The 20536-nt window shown below is 33.2% G+C and overlaps 1 long non-coding RNA gene across 1 annotated transcript; it reads left to right on the top strand.

Annotated features, from left to right (window-relative positions):
• The first annotated feature begins 8613 nt into the window (after positions 1–8613).
• On the top strand, positions 8614–15083 carry LOC128245556 (uncharacterized). Its single transcript, XR_008263181.1, has 3 exons — positions 8614–8665; positions 14357–14467; positions 14935–15083. It is a non-coding gene; the product is annotated as an uncharacterized LOC128245556 (long non-coding RNA).
• The last annotated feature ends 5453 nt before the right edge of the window (positions 15084–20536 follow it).

The following is a 20536-nucleotide window of genomic DNA, read 5'->3' as shown; positions in this document are numbered from 1 at the left end:
GTATAAACCAAGGAAGAAAAGTGTGCCCTGGTTTGGGATTCGAACCCACAACCACCGGAGCACTAGCATGGCCATCTTACCATAAAATAGGATTCAGACATATGGTTTGGTCAGAAATGGTGTTTGAAAGTCATTTTGGGACTAAATCAATTGAGCTAACTTGTGTTGAGATTGTGAACAGTGTTATGATTGTGAACAGTATCTAGTCAGTATTAACAGTCATATAACAATTCAAATGAAACTCAAGTGTTTAATATAAAACTAATGTTAAGATTGTGAACAGTACCTAGTCAGTATTAACTATCATGTGATCATTTAAATAAAACCTAATAATAGTGATCAATATCGAACTGATGTTAACATTTAATGATGCGAACACCATTCAGGCAGTTCAGTGATTGGAAGAAAAGTATTGTTTAATATAGCACTGGTGGTAAGATTCCATCCCTGTTTTGTGTTAAAAGTATTTATTTTTTTAAAATAGCTTATTAACTAATGTTTCATTTTCTACCAAAAAATAAAACAAGATTTTAAAATTTTATTTTTTATTTTATTTCCTCCTCCAGCGAACATATTCAGTCATAAACAAACAATAAATTATAAATGGCCTATTTACCTGTTGATGACTTTGAGTTTACATGTATAATATAACATACTACATAATTTACTGGATTACTTTGATTATTTGCACACTATACCTATGGGGTAATCGACTAATTACCGATATGTTTCTACTTTTAACATTTATTTGTGATGGCAACTTATTCAAACCGGAAAACTTTGTTAAAACGTTCTGGATAAAATGCTTCATTGAGGTTCACCATTAGAGAAAGAATAAATTGAAAGTATTCTTTGTTCATTGCAAACGACGTAATGGAAGCATGTCCATTTTAGTCGTTTATTTTGACTGAAATCGAAAGAAATAACTAAATTCGGGAGGAGTTAAAAGTTTTAGACTTAATTTAGTGCTTTTAATTAAAACCAAACACATAGTCCAACAACTGCAAACTTATTTATTGAGTAAACTTAAATTACTCAGCGAGGAAAATATGTAAGTTTAATGTTGTTTATTTCATGTCTTTATTATTTGTATACGGCTATTTATGCTAAAATCTGTTTCTGTTCAAAAGTTTGAATCGTTTATCAACTCTCGATCAGAAACCAGGTCGCTCAGCATCCATTGATGCGGTCCCTGATAGCGCTTTTGTAAAACCAAAAAGCCGGCCATGAACGGCAACTGAATTTACTGAATAATGCACATTTTCAACCGATAACACCTGTTTTTGTGTTTTAACACACCAGGATAACGGACCGAAAACACACATTTTATGCAATAATCACATTTGATCGTTGTATTTCAGAAAAGAAGGCCAAATTATATGCGGACGTAACGGAAATGACGTTGTTTAAATGGTGTCAGCCCCGTGCCCTCTGACGTCTGATTTGAAATTGAGAAAGATCTTAGAGTTAAAACCAGTGGAAAATATAAAAATGTTACTTCACTGTTTTAAAAAGTGAAAAATCTTTTTTACTTTCCCGATAAACCTCAATAAATCACCGGAAAGCTTATATTAAAATATGTTTGTAGTGTTATATTTGTATGAACCATATTTGACTTTGTAGGTCTTGTTTTTGTTTGAAAAAATATTTTCATTTCACAAGGGTAACCAAAATAAAACATAAACGTTCGTTTGATATTGTTATATTAAAAATAAATTCAACACGAAGTTTTAAGATACATAATAATGAAACATACTTATAAACAAGTACTGTTTTTGTTTCGACACCTGTCGCTATCATTCAAAAGGTTAATACGAAGCGTTAAAGACGCCATCATCATCACCATCATCATCATCATCCATCGAATAGAGTGTCCTATTGTTTATCTCATATTTTCTATTAGTATTCTAGATCCAAGAACATCAATCTGTTAATAATTTAGTTAACAGCCTAATTTTAAATGATTCACCATTGTCTTTTGTGGACATACATATTTTTAAAAGCATTTAAGACTTGCATAAAAACAACAAGCGTGAACCAAGCCTTTATACGGAAGGGAAAAGTTCATGCTGTTAAATAAGTAACTAGTAAAAGTGCATTTTGTCTTGCGAGTGTCCTGCAGTAGTCCAGAAACCATACTGAAACATATTAAGTGTGTCGACAAGTGACATAGTATATAAACAGAAACATTACTGAGACGTCTTCAAAGATGATCGAACATGTGTATTTGCTATGCCAATCCTGATCGTTTGAAGATTTCTACGGACAAAGAACCTAACATAAACGTTCTCACATCTATTCAGAAATCAGAAGGAGAAGCAAAAATGCCACAAGTTGATTGGCTTGCTGATATCAACCGCTTTTACCCGACTATGATTATTTTCAGACTTAGGGTAAATTCTGTGTATTGCAGTTTTGAGCAAGACTGAAATTGCAGATTATATTCAATAACACTGCCAACACATCGTAATGTTGCACAACAACATATGTACATGAACTTTGTAGTAGTTACAGAAAAGGACGATCGTCACACCAATATGCCGATCGATTGCTTCGGCATAAATGTTTTTCTGTCATGGTGTGGAATTTGCTGTCAATGAACTAGATAGTAAATACATTTTTCGTGATAAACATTTCAAACGGGCCAAACTTACAACGAAATTTCAATATCTAGATCGATTGTTTATAAACAATAAATTATATTTAACGTCTAAGTGTTTTAACGAATGAAGTTTCAACGCGCTATAGGACCATATATTCTAATACTTCTAAAATTACATAATTTAATTATTTTAAGGCGGTGCCGATTTAGCTAGGCGTGCTTGACAGGGTGACATTAAAATAACAATAAACATAACATCCTCTCTCCACTCAGATTTAAATAAGCATGGCTTATAAAAGAATAATTTTTCCAAAAACTAATTGCCTTCAAATTCAAAGTTCAGTTTTAAACATGTTTTGTCAAACCCAGGCTAAATTCATTGTTCACATTTGAATAAACATAAAACACACGCAGTGTTGCACGTGTGAAACATTGCAAGATTGTCGCAACTTGCAAGACTTAATATATATTAACGTCAAGTTAACTAGTGTGGCCTGAAAATCCGAAGAACATTTTCAGTCGTTTCAGTCCGTATCAATTTTTACTTTCTTATGAATGATATTCTATATAATAGTAAGGAGTGTTCTGTCCGATATTCCAAACTGATGATCAATAGTTTAGACTGGTCATTGGATTCAAAAAAAGTTTTAACATTTACATTTTAAAAAATGACACATACTACTATATTGAAAACAAAACAAACAAACCAAGTTGCATGGAGATATATCGGAGCCCCGACAAGCAGATACATCGGAGCCCTGGCAAGCAGATATATCGGAGCCCCAACAAGCAATTATATCGGAGTCCAGACAAGCAGAAATATAGGAGCCCCGACAAGCTGACAAGCAGATATATCGGAGCCCCAACATGTAATTATATCGGAGTCCTGACAAGCAGATATATCGGAGCCCTGACAAGCAGATATATCGGAGTCCCGACAAGCAGATATATCGGAGCCCCGACAAGCAGAAATATAGGAGCCCCGACAAGCTGACAAGCAGGTATATCGGAGCCCCAACAAGCAATTATATCGGAGTCCCGACAAGCAGATATATCGGAGTCCTGACAAGCAGATATATCGGAGCCCCAACAAGCTGATATATAGGAGTCCCGACAAGCAGATATATCGGAGCCCCGACAAGCAGATATATCGGAGTCCCGACAAGCAGATATATCGGAGTCCCAACAAGCAATTATATCGGAGTCCCGACAAGCAGATATATCGGAGCCCTGACAAGCAGATATATAGGAGCCCCGACAAGCTGACAAGCAGATATATCGGAGCCCCAACAAGCAATTATATCGGAGTCCCGACAAGCAGATATATAGGAGCCCCGACAAGCTGACAAGCAGATATATCGGAGCCCCAACAAGCAATTATATCGGAGTCCTGACAAGCAGATATATAGGAGCCCCGACAAGCTGACAAGCAGATATATCGGAGCCCCAACAAGCAATTATATCGGAGTCCTGACAAGCAGTTATATAGGAGCCCCGACAAGCTGACAAGCAGATATATCGGAGCCCCAACAAGCAATTATATCGGAGTCCTGACAAGCAGATATATAGGAGCCCCGACAAGCTGACAAACAGATATATCGGTGCCCCGACCAGCAAATATCTCGGAGCCCCGACAAGTTGATATGAATAATAGGGTTCAAAGGTAAAATGTGCCAACTTCCAATTTCAACATTTGGAGAAAAACGGGAAAAAAATGAAAATATTGAAATCCCTTCTATTTCCGTCTATGGTTTTATTTTGCCTAGTCTAACTAGAATGACTATTCCTTTTCATCTTGTGAACTTTGAAAGACAAAGTATACAGTATTACACATTATTTTTGCACTTTTGCAAAAATACAAATGCTATAATATATAAATGCGTTAGGGTAAAAGGTGCTATATGTAGTTGGCACTTTTCAAATTTATTTCTGAAAGACGTAAAAGGTACCAAGTGCAGATAACATCTTTTGCCGCTATTATATTAAGAAGCAAAAGGGGCCAAATGCAGTTTAACCCTTTAACCACTTCCAAGAAAACCTGATTACTATTATACTCATTAAAAGTATTACTATTACTTTAGATAAATTAAAAACAAATATATTCATGCGGTCCCAATTTATGTTTAATGCATTTTGTAACACAATAAAAAATGATGTATAATTTACACGTAAAGTATTTTACATTTTTTTTTGGTAGTGTCTGTAGAACTTGAAGTTCTACATTAAACGCAGATTAACATATATATCGATAAATTGATGACTTAATATCAGATAGTAAGCACAACTGGATATGTGTTGGTAATCAAAACATAACCTCTGTCTCTTATCTTTTGTTAAACAATGAAAATGTGTATATCATACTGTAATAATGATGTAATAAACAATGAACAATAAACAGTTCCCATCGGATGAAATGTCCTTTTTCTCCAGCATTTTGTAAGTTACTTGTCCTGCCGTTTTGTATGGTATCCAAACGGGTTTTCTTTAGTTTCCTTTGTTCAATACTGAGTTTGACAGCTATCATAATGCACTTGATTCGTCACACTCAGAAATGTCCCCGTTTTCAGCGATCGAGTCACAATGTTCACATCTCCATCTTTGTCAGTCTCATCTCTACAGCTCATACGGCCTCGCCTACAGACCAACTGATGATCCCTCTTTATGCGTTTTCCTCGTCGTTTAACAATCCCTTAAATCTGGTTTACGTACTTTGATCAACAAGAAATCCTGCAGAACTATTTGATGTGACACAGAAATAACTTACATTTGCACAGCTGCATTCCTTTGACAAACGTAACAGCTCTCTCGTGTCAGAACTATTCTTTACCTCAATAAAAAACTAACTTGTAAAACAATGTTTTGTTCAACTACATTGCCCTCACAATTTTATAAATCCATTTCACTAATGGCTTATCATTCAGATCATCGAAACTATGATCTGCCACCCCGTCCAATTCTGTGTTAGCTTGATGCTCAACCCCTGGCTGCGTTTCGTCTTGTTCAATGAATTTGTAACACTCTTCAATCCGATTCGCATAGAACGCCTCATAATCGATCAATTTCTTCATGTCATCATATGACCCCCGTTCTAAGGCACTATGATGTTATTTTTCAGTTTTGGCACTCGTTTCAGAATCCATGGGCGTTTCTATATCACGAACGTTCATATTACGAAATGTTTATTGCATAATAACGCATTATTATTATTTAATAATGCTTATTGCATACAACATATTGAATTAAAGAGCATTGCTGTTACGATGAGTTATGACGTAAGTGTCACATGTATAAGTACTTTTAAAATATTATTTCCTTATAATTTTAGTGGAAAATGATAACAAGACATTGAGATTATCATCGAACAATGCAAGGAAAGAACAATTTTAACCCTGTACTACAACTTCTTTTTACTTTTGTAATGTTATGATTAGACTTTATCTGCATTTGTATTATATAATAAACGAGACTTTAAATGTAATACATTTAAAATGTTATTGCGGTATTGATTAGTATGATTATAAAATATGAGCCCATTACAACGTTTGTTCTAGTAATATGGTAAAGTTTAATAAAAATAGAGGTTTGAATATTAACTTAGTTAAGACCATAACACAAAGATATTCTTTCATATTAATAGTCAAACAAGCATCACGACATAATATTTGTGAAACACTAGAGATTCATTAACATGAAGACAATTTTAATGATAATTATCATTCATTTGCTAGTATTTAAGCCCAGCTTGACCGGTAAGATACACAAATAGTTCACATGTTGCACTTGGAACCTTTTACCTGAACAAATTTTCCCTGAAAGTTGTTAGCTCAATAAAATTCTATCAATTATGCCCATATGAGGAATGAACTTCAACTGGAAAATTTACCCACATATAAAAGGTACTTTGTATGCTTGAAAAGAAATGTCATATTTGACCAAAATTGATGTTGGCACCTTTTACCATTGAACCCTCAATATTATAGTCTTTAAATCGCACAGTTTTTGACATTACATCGAATATGTTTTTACGTATCAAGTAATGGCCGGTATAAATTAGTTTTAACCCCAGTATACTCTGTTCAAGTGCACTCCTGTCTCAATGAACGTCCCAAGGCGGTAACCCAATCAATTATCTTTATGTATTTTTTGATTAGTGTGTGGTCTGTCTGTGGCGAATGTATTTGTGTATGTGGAGTTTTTTAGTTTGTGTGCCTAGTTCATTGCCGTTTGGCCCTTGCCTCGTGCCTCTAAACATATTTGTTTTTAAATATTCGACTACTGTACTTGTCTCTGTTGTTTTTATTGTTATTAATATATATATATATCATATGTCTTCTCTTCATGTAATGTTATCCATACAAATAAATAATGTTTATGCTCCAACTGTATACACAATGTTAATAAAACATTTGAATAAATATTGGTTAAACATAAATGTTTATCCAGGGTTTCAGACCATTTTAATTCGAAGGCTATTGATGTTGTTGTTGTTTGGATCAATATTGTTTTTCGAATATTATTATTTGGTTCCACTATTTATTCTCAAAGATAAGTGTCGGTTATGTGTTAATTCCATTTTTAATTAATTGCATTTTTCGTTACTGTCTTTATTTATGTGAAAATCTGATATCTTATGAAATCGGTGCTTATTATGATGTATAGAAATTCACTTGGATTTGAAACTAAAACTATTGGTTCTTTAATCAAAAATGTTTTTAAATTGTTTACACCTTTTGCATACCAATGTCTGTAGAATAGCGTTTCATTTTCTAAAATGTGAACTGATTTGTTTTCTTATTTCATATTGACCGCCTGTGAAAACGACCCTTATTGCATATTTTATAAAAAATCATTACAATTTTCTAATCGACGAAGCCGATACTATAGTACCGGATGAAGGTTGCATTCATCGGCCAGACGCTGTAATCTCGCTCGTGGTTTACGCTCTCAGAGTATGGGCACGGGGAGCGATTGACTACTATTCATGCGGACAATTGTGGAGGTAATTGAATTTATACAGATCGAAGATGCATTTAGATTGCGTCATGTGACTTTAGTGTCAGTCAACGAAAAAGATGCAAGAACGTCGAGTGATGCATATTAGTTGCACTAATTGAAACCAGTAATAAACCATATTTGAAACAATAAACGCAATCATACAACAAGTGGTTTGGGGTAAATATTCGTATACGAACTACATATATTAACATATTTTAATTATTGGCTTTAATTGTTATTTCTAAAACTTATTAATTTTCAGGTCAAAACAAAGAACGCTGCGTGCTAGCGTATTTCTGCTGGAAGACCATGGTCGACCTTAACGCAGATACGCAGGTTGCAGGTCATGCCAGGTGCATAATAGACGCTGATTCGGGTGAATCAAGGCGCTTGTTAGGCAAACAGACTGTGCAATCTTGAGCGTCCTAGGATAGTTGAAAAAGATTTATCCTCATTCAACAACAACACAATGATTTAAATTGTTTATTTAAATCAAATGATTGAACTACAATATCGAAATTGTATCGATTTATTCTTTAATTTTCTATTCAAATATAAAAAAGAAATATATAAATATATATAAAAATATAAAAAAGATTAATCTTATAAAAGTATTCATTAACTTGAGGAAATTTGATAATAAAACAAATAATAATAAACATATGGGTAAACCCCAAGTACTTCTGTGATAAGAGATCCCAACTCTATCTGTAAACGGAGGAATACAATTCATAGCACCTAATGCAAAAACTTTTCAAAGATACGATGCAGTCATTGTTTGAAACTATGAGCATCACACACAGTCTGCCTTATAAAATAAAAGGTTTAAAACTGTGTGATCATAGAGTTTCATAATGAAAAGCATCATAGTACTAAACTGGGAAAAATAAAGAAAAATTATTAAAAATAATAGCGACGTATATTAGCATATGGGAGATGGTTCGCATTGGTAAGGCTATTTTTAGGCTATTTTCTATCATCACGTGGTACGGCGGGCAACCTTCACCTTACATCTCCAGCTATATGAGTGAAATGGCCGCTGCTGCTGTTGAATGTACCTGAAATCTGGTACTGTTTACTCTATTTAGGAAGCGAATGGAAAAAATCTTCTCTCCTCTGTTTTCACGTTTTAGTTGTTATAAAATAACAAATAAAATGAATCAACATGACATCTGTTAAACGCGATTATTTTTCTAACATGTTCCTTAATATTACACATTTTCGCGACAACGTTTATGATTTTTTGTCAATATTTCATCCACAGTTAAAACAACGATGGGCGTTAATGTAAACTTTATAATATTTGAACTTCATAATGTTGGATTGTACTTGTTAAGGGACCTCTTATTCGCCCGTTCCAATTATTGCTCACCCTGCCATTTAATGTAGATATTCATTTGTTTCAAATCAAATCATCAAATTTTATTTTCAGTCGGTATGACGTAACAGAGAAAACATTAGCTATGAATAGCTATTGACCGACTATATATATATATATATATATATATATATATATATATATATATATATATATATATATATATATATATATATATATATATATATATAATTAATATTATTATTACAAGCATATATCTATATAAAATATTTAAGTATTAAAGAGATTGTTTGATGCAAACACACATTAAAAACACTTCCAAAAAGGTAATATATAACGTGTTGCTGAAGTTCTTTAGCTAATATTCTGAGAGTCAAACAAGGTGTTCAAATGAAGTATAAAATTGGCAAGAAGCAGCTTGCCAGTGAAACCAGCCAATAGATACCCGACTGAATGATCAGCACCAACATAATATGGGGCTTATGCACCAGTCAATTGTAACTACGCCCCCCCCCCCTTCCAAGGTCCAGGGGTCTGCAGGGGAAATTGGCCGTGTTCTTACCTTCCAGGTGGCCAGGTGAATGTGGTGTCTTTGCACCAAAAATAGCAGGAAATGGGCCTTATGTGGGGTGCGAGGGCATTTGGCGGGGATTTTTCCAGCAGATTGATTCTGCAGGGTGGGGATTTTACCGGGGGGGGGGAGGGCGTGGTTACAATTGTCTAGTGCATTATCAGTTTCTCATTGATATCCACCATGACCTCTTACAATTCACTCTATTATCAACAGTAGTGCACTGCTTGGAGAGCAGAATCTGGTGGGAAGCAGTAGCCTGCATTGCCATTTTCGCTTTTCAGTTATATTTTTCCTACAGATTGTTATTGTTATTTCGTAAAATGTGTAATTTTGCATGAAATGTTAAACAAAATATTAAAAGAACCATTCCGAATTTGTGATGGGTGTTTCAACGCTTCAAATACACAAAAAACGTAATTTTGGTGTTTACGTAGAAAATGCCGGATACCTAATTGAATGCCCATTTTAGCGCCCCAATTTGGAGCCAGCTTTATTCATAAATATTAAAAATAAACAATCGTATCACATAGTGATGAAACAATTATCGAGTACAATGGATGAATCGTCGCTGACAATGCTACGTCGGCGACAATCGATAGTACTTGTCCAAAATCGATGTCGCTAATGTTACTTCCAGTAACTAGTCTACATATTATTTTTTTGTTGGCAAATGTCGAGTAAAGGTCTTTTTTGTCTTTCCAGTAAATTCTCATTGAGTTCATTATAACAAGGCATGTCACTCTCTTTCACAAATGCCGTGAATGTAAACACTTTAATTCACTTAAAACCGTATAAACTCTCCCAAATTTCTAATTCTTTACATATTTCATAAAACCTTCTTCAATAACGTGGCTCTATGGTGTATTGGGCCCGGTCTTACCTGCAAATACCGGGGGCCCCGGCTTGATGCCTTCTGTTTTCGAAACCTTTTTTGGTATTGTTTGTAATTAACTAATTTACTTTTTTGTGAAAGTTTCATGAAATTAAGATATTCCAATAGAAATGTTGAATATTTTATGTTTGTTATACATGTGTATGTATTGATTTTAAATAAGAGTGTCACTGCTGTTTAACCAGTCAAAATACAGACATGTTCTTAAAACAAATACTAAAAACAACAACATCTGAATTGAAATTGACCTTTATAGTAGCAAACATTTCAACCCTCCAAATGTACTAATTGTTTAATGTAACCATACATATTTGATGTAATCAAAACAGGAAATATCATTACAAGCAGATGGTATCAGGTTTACTCCCACCTCAGATAGGTATATCTAAAATTTTGGACATGCTGGAAATTCTTTTCTAGCACATCGGATAGACATTTCCGGTGAATTCAGCCGTGCTGGAAAACTCCATCTGGCATCCCCCCATGCCAGATGAGTCACGCGCTGTGACGTAATACTTTTAATTTCTTTTATTTTACATTTAATGTAACCATAATTATGAGATTTCAATAGATGAGTTCCATAACTATTAACTTTACAAAAACACACCTTCAAAACAAAACAAAATAACCCTTAAAAGACGTGATACTGAAGGAACTTCTTGACGTATGCAGTGAATAAATATTAATGCGCGTCATGAGGTCAGCTGACATCATCGCACATGCTGTTTGGTGAAATTTACAAAACTGCGCTTTTCTATGCATTTTTCAGAAAAAAAGTGTAATTCAAGGTATGCTAGAAAAAATATATATCATGTGTGTCCGTTCCGGATCGAAAAATCCGACCCTCGGACACGCTGCGTGGCCGGTAACTCGGCAAGCCTCGTTACCTGGCAACGCAGGTGCCCTCGGGTCGGATTTTTCGATCCAGAACGAAAACACATGACAGATATTATAAATCTTGCCTATGGACATATATAAAACGGGCAAAGATAAAACAAAGACCCGTATCGAACTGAAATTGTAATCACACAATTACCTGCCTTGTTGTAGACCGTCATCTGTACCGTCATGGAAACCTTGTCCTGTGGCAATATTTAAAATCCTAATTAATTAATTTCTCGCTTCAAATAGCACCATTAAAAAGTGTTCATGCTCCATTCAAGAAATGATGCTGCACTTTCCTCAGAACTATTTAAAAAAACAATTTGACTATTTACATAATTTGAATCACTGCATGCATGTCCATGACAACCACGATTTATCACATATCTATATGCACATTATTTACACTTTGACTAAAGAGTTCCAGCGTAAAAAATACATTTTAACATTATTTCGTTAAACTGTGGTGGGAGAAGAAGCATCTTCCATAGCCGCTCGTGTAAGATAGGTTTGTCCCAGCCCTCGCGCATGGTGTTCTGCGGAAAAGAGGTTTACTGTTACACCCTACGCTTGGTTGGGGATGAACCTATCTTACACTTTCGGCCATGGAAGATACTTATAATCAGTAAAATATTCAGGCTATCTTGTTATAATTTTATATCACCCTTATGTTTAAAGTGTTAAATCCGAAGCATACATGTATATACAATTGGTTTTTAGTTTGATTACACATGTATACTTTAAGGGAATAAACAACTCGGTTTACAAGAAATGTTAGAAATTAAGATAAAAGATCTAATGCAGTATAACTAAAGGTCAAAAATACATACATGTTTAGATGAGAAAAAATCAGATTTTTTCCATGTATTTGAATCTTGACATAAATGAAAGTATAAAACATAAATTGATTATATCGATGATCATTAGTAACAGTTTTGTTGCTTGCATAAAATTTAATTTAATTTGGATATTAATACATTTCAAAGAAACAATATATATAAAAATTATATAAAACAAGTAATGCTTCATAGAGGAAAGAAGAAAAAACAGTGGAATTTATTGAATTTTGACATTTTTTTCTAAAGAATTGTTTTTTTTTGTTAAATTTCAAAAGGAATATTAACAAACTCTTTGTATACCTCAATTTTAAGATTAAAATAGAGACTGAGACTGACTATATCTATTGTAACAAAATTTTGATGTTATTGAGTAAGAAAATCATTTAACATTTACACATGAAATTAGTTTGTCCTAAAAATAATGTTCCATTCAATAAATAATAATGACGTAATTTCATGCTATACTTGCTGTATTGTTATTTGTTATCTCATTCCTTGCTGTATTTATGAAATTGCAAAGTATAACTACTGTACTACAGTACCATATTCGACTGTTTCTGCATACTTGTCAGAGGGCCCGTACTAACTAACTTGACATATTGCTATTGACGTGGTGTAATTTGGTAAACACATAAATAAGCAATTTCAGAAATAACGAAATTCAACCAGGTTGGGCCACATACAGTCAAATACAGTCATGTATCTTTTTTACAAGGCTACACTCAAACATTTCATATTCTCAGCGAGTGTGATGTTTAAAAGACAGGGTCAGACTGGTTGTTAGAATCTGTAATTCATTCTGCTCTTTATAATATTTTAAAGAAATACAGTTTCTAGTACAAGTATAGTAATTTACAGACTGATTGACTTTTAAAGTTTATAGATACTTAAAACAAGTTTATGACGTCATCCATTGTTCTTTTTGTACTCTATATGGGTTTTGAGACTGCATTCCATACTTTTTTTTCTACTAACTGTCCAATATTTGAAAAATTGACTACCGGTATGCAATATTTGCGTAATGGACAGACAGTAGAAATAGTAGTATGGTCTGATTAACATACCGTAGAATCAAGACAATTGCATTTACACATTGTTTTCTTGTGAATGCTATCAAAATCGTTTAAAACTATTTACTTGCAGTACCATCCAAAAATGAGTCTAGAGGTATACAGAAGTAAGGTTTCAGAATTTATAGATATAAAAAGCAAATTTATCATGCAGGAGTAAACCGAAGGTGATAGTTGCTCCAGGAAATAAAGTGAGTTTATTGTTGTTAACATTACATAGATGTTGATTTTTAAATGGCCAGATTTAGGTGATAGACCAGTTATTTGCTTTATTGGATATGTTACTGAACAGAATAACATATTACCGCTGTAAACACGGGTGTACCATTTATCCATAACCTCAACAAATTAATTTTGAAATCTGACCGACAAGCAAATCCATGATTTAGTTCATCTGTTCTTGCTGTTGTAAGGTTGTAGGAATATTAATCAGGAAATACCTTTGTATGTAAAAGTGCTTTCATTTATAAATACCTCAATCAGTCATCTAAAGGTTTGTTTTATGTATGTAATTTTCATTATTTTACCAGTAAAATACTTTGTGAAAATATATGTTGTTTCCCAATGAAAGGCATAATATATTATTACAATTTACTGATAGAGCACCCAACCCAAATGTTTCGAAACCTCTATTTCCCTTACAGCAGGAGTAACATAATCGCACAATTTTAGTTTTGCTATAATTTGTGTTATGTTTTATGTGATAATGTCAAGAGTTTTTTGGACATAGAAAGGAAATTATAAACTTCATTTTATTTAGTAAAATTGAGATTGACTAAGACATTTCATAGTCACTTGATGAGAATGAAATTTCTGCTTTGGTTTCATATATGACCTGTAAAATATTTATTTTAGTAACATTTAACCTAAAAGTATTTATTTCATTCTTCAGATTTATCAAAGGAGCCATTCATATAAATCCTTCATGTAGTAAAAGTAACTAAAAATTAATGCAGTTTAACAATGTCAGACAATCTGAAAAAGATTTTTTACAGGTCATATGACACCAAAAGGAGTCAATGCCCATCAAGTGACTGTGATAAATTAGGCTTGATGAAATAAGCTGCCTAAGCCTGTTACTCTTAAAAATATTTGAGAAAATAGGGCCATCTGAGGCTGCAGATTATGTGCATAAAAACCCATATCCTATTGTATAATTTCAGTTACACACCACCTATGTAGAGGAGAATACAGTTAAGCTGTAGCTGATTGATCACAAGCTTTCCACTCTGCCAGCCATCTAGACAATGAGTACTAAGTGTCAAGTGAAATCGGTATGTGATGTCAATGACTATACAATTCTTATCATCGAAATTAGAGAATTTAAAAAAGCTTCCAGAATGGGGAAAAAACTGTTATTTAGCACGCAGGTTTCTCAAAAAAAAAAGTGCTCATTGTGTCTTATTGATATCTGTACATCCAATAACACTAGTGCAACTAAACTACTGTTTTGTGAAATACAAAGCAAACGTTTGGTACAAGTAGTATCAATGTTAGACATACAACATTACTTCTCCCTTTATCTGCTTTTTTTTAAATTTTATCCTTCTCTAAATTATTAATCAATTGTCCGTGTTTACAATGCACAATTTCAAAAACATCATTTTTGTAAACTTGTTACATAAGCATACAAATTGGAGCATTTTTCATAAACACTGTAATTAGCTGCCATTTTTTTAAAGTTTCATGCATATAAAGCTACTGCTAAAAATGTTTTGTTTTTGTCTTCTCATCTCCCTAGATCATCATCACACTTGATGAACATTTCCCATGTTTCCACGAGGCCAAGTGCATTGAAGTCTTAAGTGGTAACAAAACCCCAATAGAATGAACAGCATAAGAGTGATGTCAGTGTCTGAGCTGAAGCAACTGTAGACACACATTCTAGTGGTAAAGAAAGGTTTGTCAAAGGATATGCATGCATCTTACACTCTGAAACTAGCAGATCCTGATCATATTGCCTTCAATGAAATATCTGATGGAAAAGAAACATTTGACAGGTCATGTGAAGGTATTTTATTGTAAGGGTATTATCATTTTCTAACGTCATATATGCCATAATTCTGGAAGGGTTCCTGGCAACTTTTGCTCTGAAAACAGGGGGAATTTTATTGTTTATCAATAATTAGTGTTATGGGAGCATTTAAAGGTGTGCTGTTATTTTAAAAAAAACACTAATGAGATATATGCTGTTCAGAAATGTATCGTACAATATAGATATTTTGGGGTAATTCACAACCAACATGTATCGTATATCATATCTATTTTTAGCTCGACTATTCGAAGAATAAGGAGAGCTATACTACTCACCTTGGCGTCGGCGTTGGTGTCACACCTTGGTTAAGGTTTTGCGTGCTAGCACACAAAGGTTATATCTTAGCAACTACTTGAGGTATTGCATTGAGTCTTCATACAATGGTACTCAACCATCCAGCCTACTTAATTTACCAAGTTAGATAGCTCTAGTTTGCATTTAATGCAAATAATTGCCCTTTATTATTCGACATAGAAATTCTGGTTAAGGTTTTGCATGAAACCACATTTAAGTCAATATCTCAGCAAATATATAATGTATTGCATTGAAACTTTACTCACATGCTCCCAACCATTTAACCTTCTTAGTTAATCAAGTAAGATAACTCTTTCTTTAAAATGATATAATTTTTTACCCTTTATTATGCGACTTAGAAATTCTGGTTAAGGTCTTGCATGCTAGCACACAAAGGATAATATCTCAGCAACTACTTGATGTATTGCATTGAGACTTTATACAATGGTATTCAACCACCTTACCTACTTAAATAACCAAGTTAGATAACTGTGTTTTGCAAATAATGGCCCTTTATTATTAGACATTTATGTTAATATCTCAGCACATCATGTATTGCATTTAAATCTAATCTAACAGTGATCCATGCATGTTTCGCCAAAACTTTCTAATCCTTACACTGAAAAGCGGCGGAATAGTCGAGTGCGCTATCTCTGTGACATATATGTATTATATTCGATCTAACCACCAATTACATGTCTGTTTGTTAAACTTCAAAGTAATGTTTTAGGACTTAAGGTATAGGACTGTAACCTTAAAAATTAGCTGCTATTTTTCTAAAGATGTTTATGTCTTCAACATATTTTCAGGGGTTTTATAATAATATTTTATTTCTCAGTAATAGCTTTGCAATAATCCTGTTCGAAATTATTTTTCATTTTATTTTTAGAGCAGCATGGGGGATTTTTATGCTTATAGTATGATTGATTTTAACTCCAAAATTTAACATATTGTCGTAGCCCTGTTGTTTTTTACCTCAGCCTTGGGTAAACAATTATTAAATATAATGCTGCTTACAATTGAACTTGAATTCAACAAAGCCATAATCATTCAAAGCTTTTAAACTTTAAAATTCTTTGTTCATTTGTTGTTTAAGTAGTATTGATATTAAACCCTTGCTGAAGTATGTCTTTTGCCTGCAAATATTGTTGAAGTATTTGGACATATACAAAAATGACCAAAGCAGTATCATATGATTCTGGTACTAATTCAGTTGGGTTTTACCCTTTTGGCCTAGCATAAGCAGTACTGTTGTTTTATTCTTATTTCATGTTTCAGGTGATATCCGTTAAAGATCCATTGATGTTGATGAAGTACTTTTGATGGGTATTGGTCTGTTGTTACATTTGGATAAGTGGACAGGTATTCTTTTCAATTCTTGAAACTTGCTTAGTTAGTCTAGCAGTGTAGTTTCATTGAGATAATGTAATTTGGAAAGTAGTCTTGAGGAATAATTATCCATTTTGTGACACTTCTCAGTCAGAGTTCATGCAGATTGTGATATAGTTCACACTTTTGGTTCTTTTAAACTTTGCTTGCAGTATTGTGATGGTTCTCTCCTGAGCATCCACTCTTTGTGCTACCTGGAATAGAAAATGAAATTGGATTATTTAATCTAAAGATATTTCAGCAAATCTTTACCTCTTATTGTTTATAACATGTACAGTGAGCTAAAATTTACCTTGAAATGGGAAATTCATGTCAGCACTATACGGTCTGCGATTTTTTTATAATGGACCTATTTAATGGTTTGGAATGGTGACTTAAAATTGGCTTTAAAATTTTATTTGTATAAGTAATTTGCAACGTAACCTACCTTGGTTTTAGCTTTTCTGCTTCAGAGTACAATTAATAGCTAAAGGATTTCACAAAATTAGTTAGTAGATATTGATGTTGTTCTAAAATAATCACATCAAAAAGATTACAATGATTCAATTGAAAACAAAGAAATGGCAGCGATATTAAAACTGAGTACTGAATTAGTGTTGGAACAATGTTCGTGTATAAAGCCACATTAAATAAGGACAAGCGGACTGGAAACAAGAGGCTGATAACAATGTCATATGAAATCAATTCTAAAACATTTTTGTCAATTTTTTGCCATTAGTAAATTAGCTAAAAGTAAGCAATCAGTGGGTGTTAAAATTCATGAGCAGTATATCAGTGAAGAAAGTATTGATTACATAATTTTCTGTTGTACACAAAATAATTAATATGAGTCCTGATCAAACTACTTTGCAGGCTATACTATTGTTGAAGGAAAACTATATCTTCATCATAAAGTTTTAAACGTTAGATGATTTAGTGCCAATTTAATCACAGTGCAATACTTATCAGTGTGTGTATACCACATGATAAATTACGTCATATATGCTACGTCCGAAGGCAACATTTTGTTTAAAATGAAGACTTAAAGCAAAGATAACTTTTCTTTTACTACACCAATTTAAATGAAACCAAGGGCAGTCTATGCCGCTTAAATAGCCCCGCCTTCCTTTTATTACTGAAGTTTGATAAGGTGTTTAGTTTCATCTAACACTTCGACAAACAAGTTTCCAAAATAATGTTTTGACAGTGCTCCGTCAGACGGTGAGAAAAAGTTTGTCGGAAGTATTTTAACTAAACTCTCAATTGAACTCTGGTAAAAGACAGAAGGAGGTGCTCCTTAAACGGCGTAGACTGCGCAATGTTTCATTTAAATGGTGAATAAATATGAAAGTTATCTTTGTCTTTGTTTAAAGTCTTCATCTGAAGCAAAATATTGCCTTCCGGTGTAACATTTATGACACAGTTTATCATGTGGTATACACACACTGATTATGTAGATGATAGTGTCACATATAATATTGAACCAGTGAGCCTGATTTAAATTGTTTTATTATTGGTATAAGGTTTTTGGTGGTTTGTACAGATTCACCAATGATGTTTACCTGTTTAATGATGTGACATTGGCTTTCAAGGTTTATGAAGAACTACAATGAATTGTCACTCTTTATTCTTTTAAGTGTAAGATTACAGCAAATTTCGCATTGTGAACACCAAAAGCAACATATTTACTTGGTTCACTTGTGATATATAGGATTTGGCAGTCTATCTGTGAAATATATTGCCATCTCTCACTGAAACAAACAATTACATTGTATTTATATCATTAACGGTTATGCCATCATGCATTAACACCATTTTAGTTTTTTAAACATAACTGTTGTTGAAAGTATGCAAATTAAACGTTTAACTTGTTAAATTTTATTGATTTTAAGCTTAAATTTAAAAAAATTAAATGAAATGCTTACTTTTATTAATTTAAAGAAACTTCTTTCATGAACTCTGCATTGCATAAGCAGTCATGTAATATCCTCTTTGATATAACCTTACATAATGTTATTCACAATTTAACTGGACAATTTGTTTGAATAATTGCATTGTAATCCACCTTCAGTATGCCATGATGAGACAGTCATCCACCTGCAGTCTGCCATGAGATGGTCGTCCACCTGCAGTCTGCCATGAGATGACCATCCACATGCAGTCTGCCATGAGATGGTTATTCACCTGCAGTATGCCATGAGATGGCTATCCACCTGCAGTCTTCCATGAGATGGCCATCCACCTGCAGTCTGCCATGATATGGTCATGCAATTGCAGTCTGCCATGAGATGGACATCCACCTGCAGTCTGCCATGAGATGGGCATCCACCTGTATTCTTATCAGATGGTCAGCCACCTGTACTCTGCCATAAGATGCTCATCCACCTGCAGCCTTGTATGAGATGGTCATCAACCTGCAGACTGCCATGAGATGGTCATGCTAGCTCTTTGAAAATTAGCTATTGACTCATATCAGTGTACAAGTTACATAAAACCTGTTGGCATGTTTAGACATTCACTGGTCTTTAAAACTCATTCATACATTTGTATGGCAATAAGACGGCTGTATGGTACAGACTGACCTGGTCCATGGCCTTAGATGCATCAGAGACTTTTTTTGGAGACCTTGATGATTCCTTAGGCTTGTATTAATTCGATTTTGCTATACATTCTTTATGTTTTTAAATCATTGATTGAATTTTTAAGAAGTTTGATACAAGAAGCCTGTAAGATGGTACAGTTTATTTTGAAGTGATATGGTCATTGACTTTTCATTGGGAAGATACAAAAGTATGGGAGTAAACTGTCACTGGTTAAGATGCTTTCATGTATAATTTTCATATGTAACAGCTTTCTTAAGTACAACTGTTTGGAATAAGAAATCTGTGCTGGTCAACAAGTTAGTATTGTCTTGAATTAAATGTATATTTAAATAGGGTTTTTTTCTAGTCAAATTTTGCTATGGATCAAATAAGGCTACTACTTATATCCCCTCATATGCTGTTCAACTGTGAAGAAATCATAAACTTGTAATATGGATACAGATACAAATACAATTCTTATTTTTGCATTCAAAACAAATTATTACAAAACATTTTTTTGACGAAATTAACCAATTATGTTGATCAAGTTCATTAAGATAGCAATGGACATAATTCCCGTAAGAAATTAAACAATAATTACTAAGTATAAAACTCCAATATCATCTTTATTTTTGTCTTGTTTTTATTTGACTATTTCCAGAATTTTTTATTTGTTGTATCATGAACTTTTCATATTTACATTGGCATCATTTTTAAAGTTGTTTAATGGGTACAACATTTTACATATGAACCCATGAAATGTTGTATTGATAATGTATTAAACAGTATATAAGTTATACAATAATAAAATATGATATTAAGCAATATTTGAGTAGTTAAATTTATACCATAGTGCCACCATGTTTTCATACAGATTTTTATACTAGATTGTAAAAAAATCACATTCTTCAAATAATGTCATTGATAATTATATTCTTTTTATATACAACTAGCTTTATTACTTGATGTACTCCTAAATGAATAGTATTTGATATGTTCATGTAATATAGTGACATTGTATGTATTTAGTCATTAGAATAATCATAGTTATGATATAAATAAAA

This window comes from Mya arenaria, chromosome 9 (assembly GCF_026914265.1).
Source record: "Mya arenaria isolate MELC-2E11 chromosome 9, ASM2691426v1".
Lineage (NCBI taxonomy): Eukaryota > Metazoa > Mollusca > Bivalvia > Myida > Myidae > Mya > Mya arenaria.
Note: the sequence above shows the minus strand (reverse complement) of the source record. Positions and strands in the feature narration are given on the sequence as shown.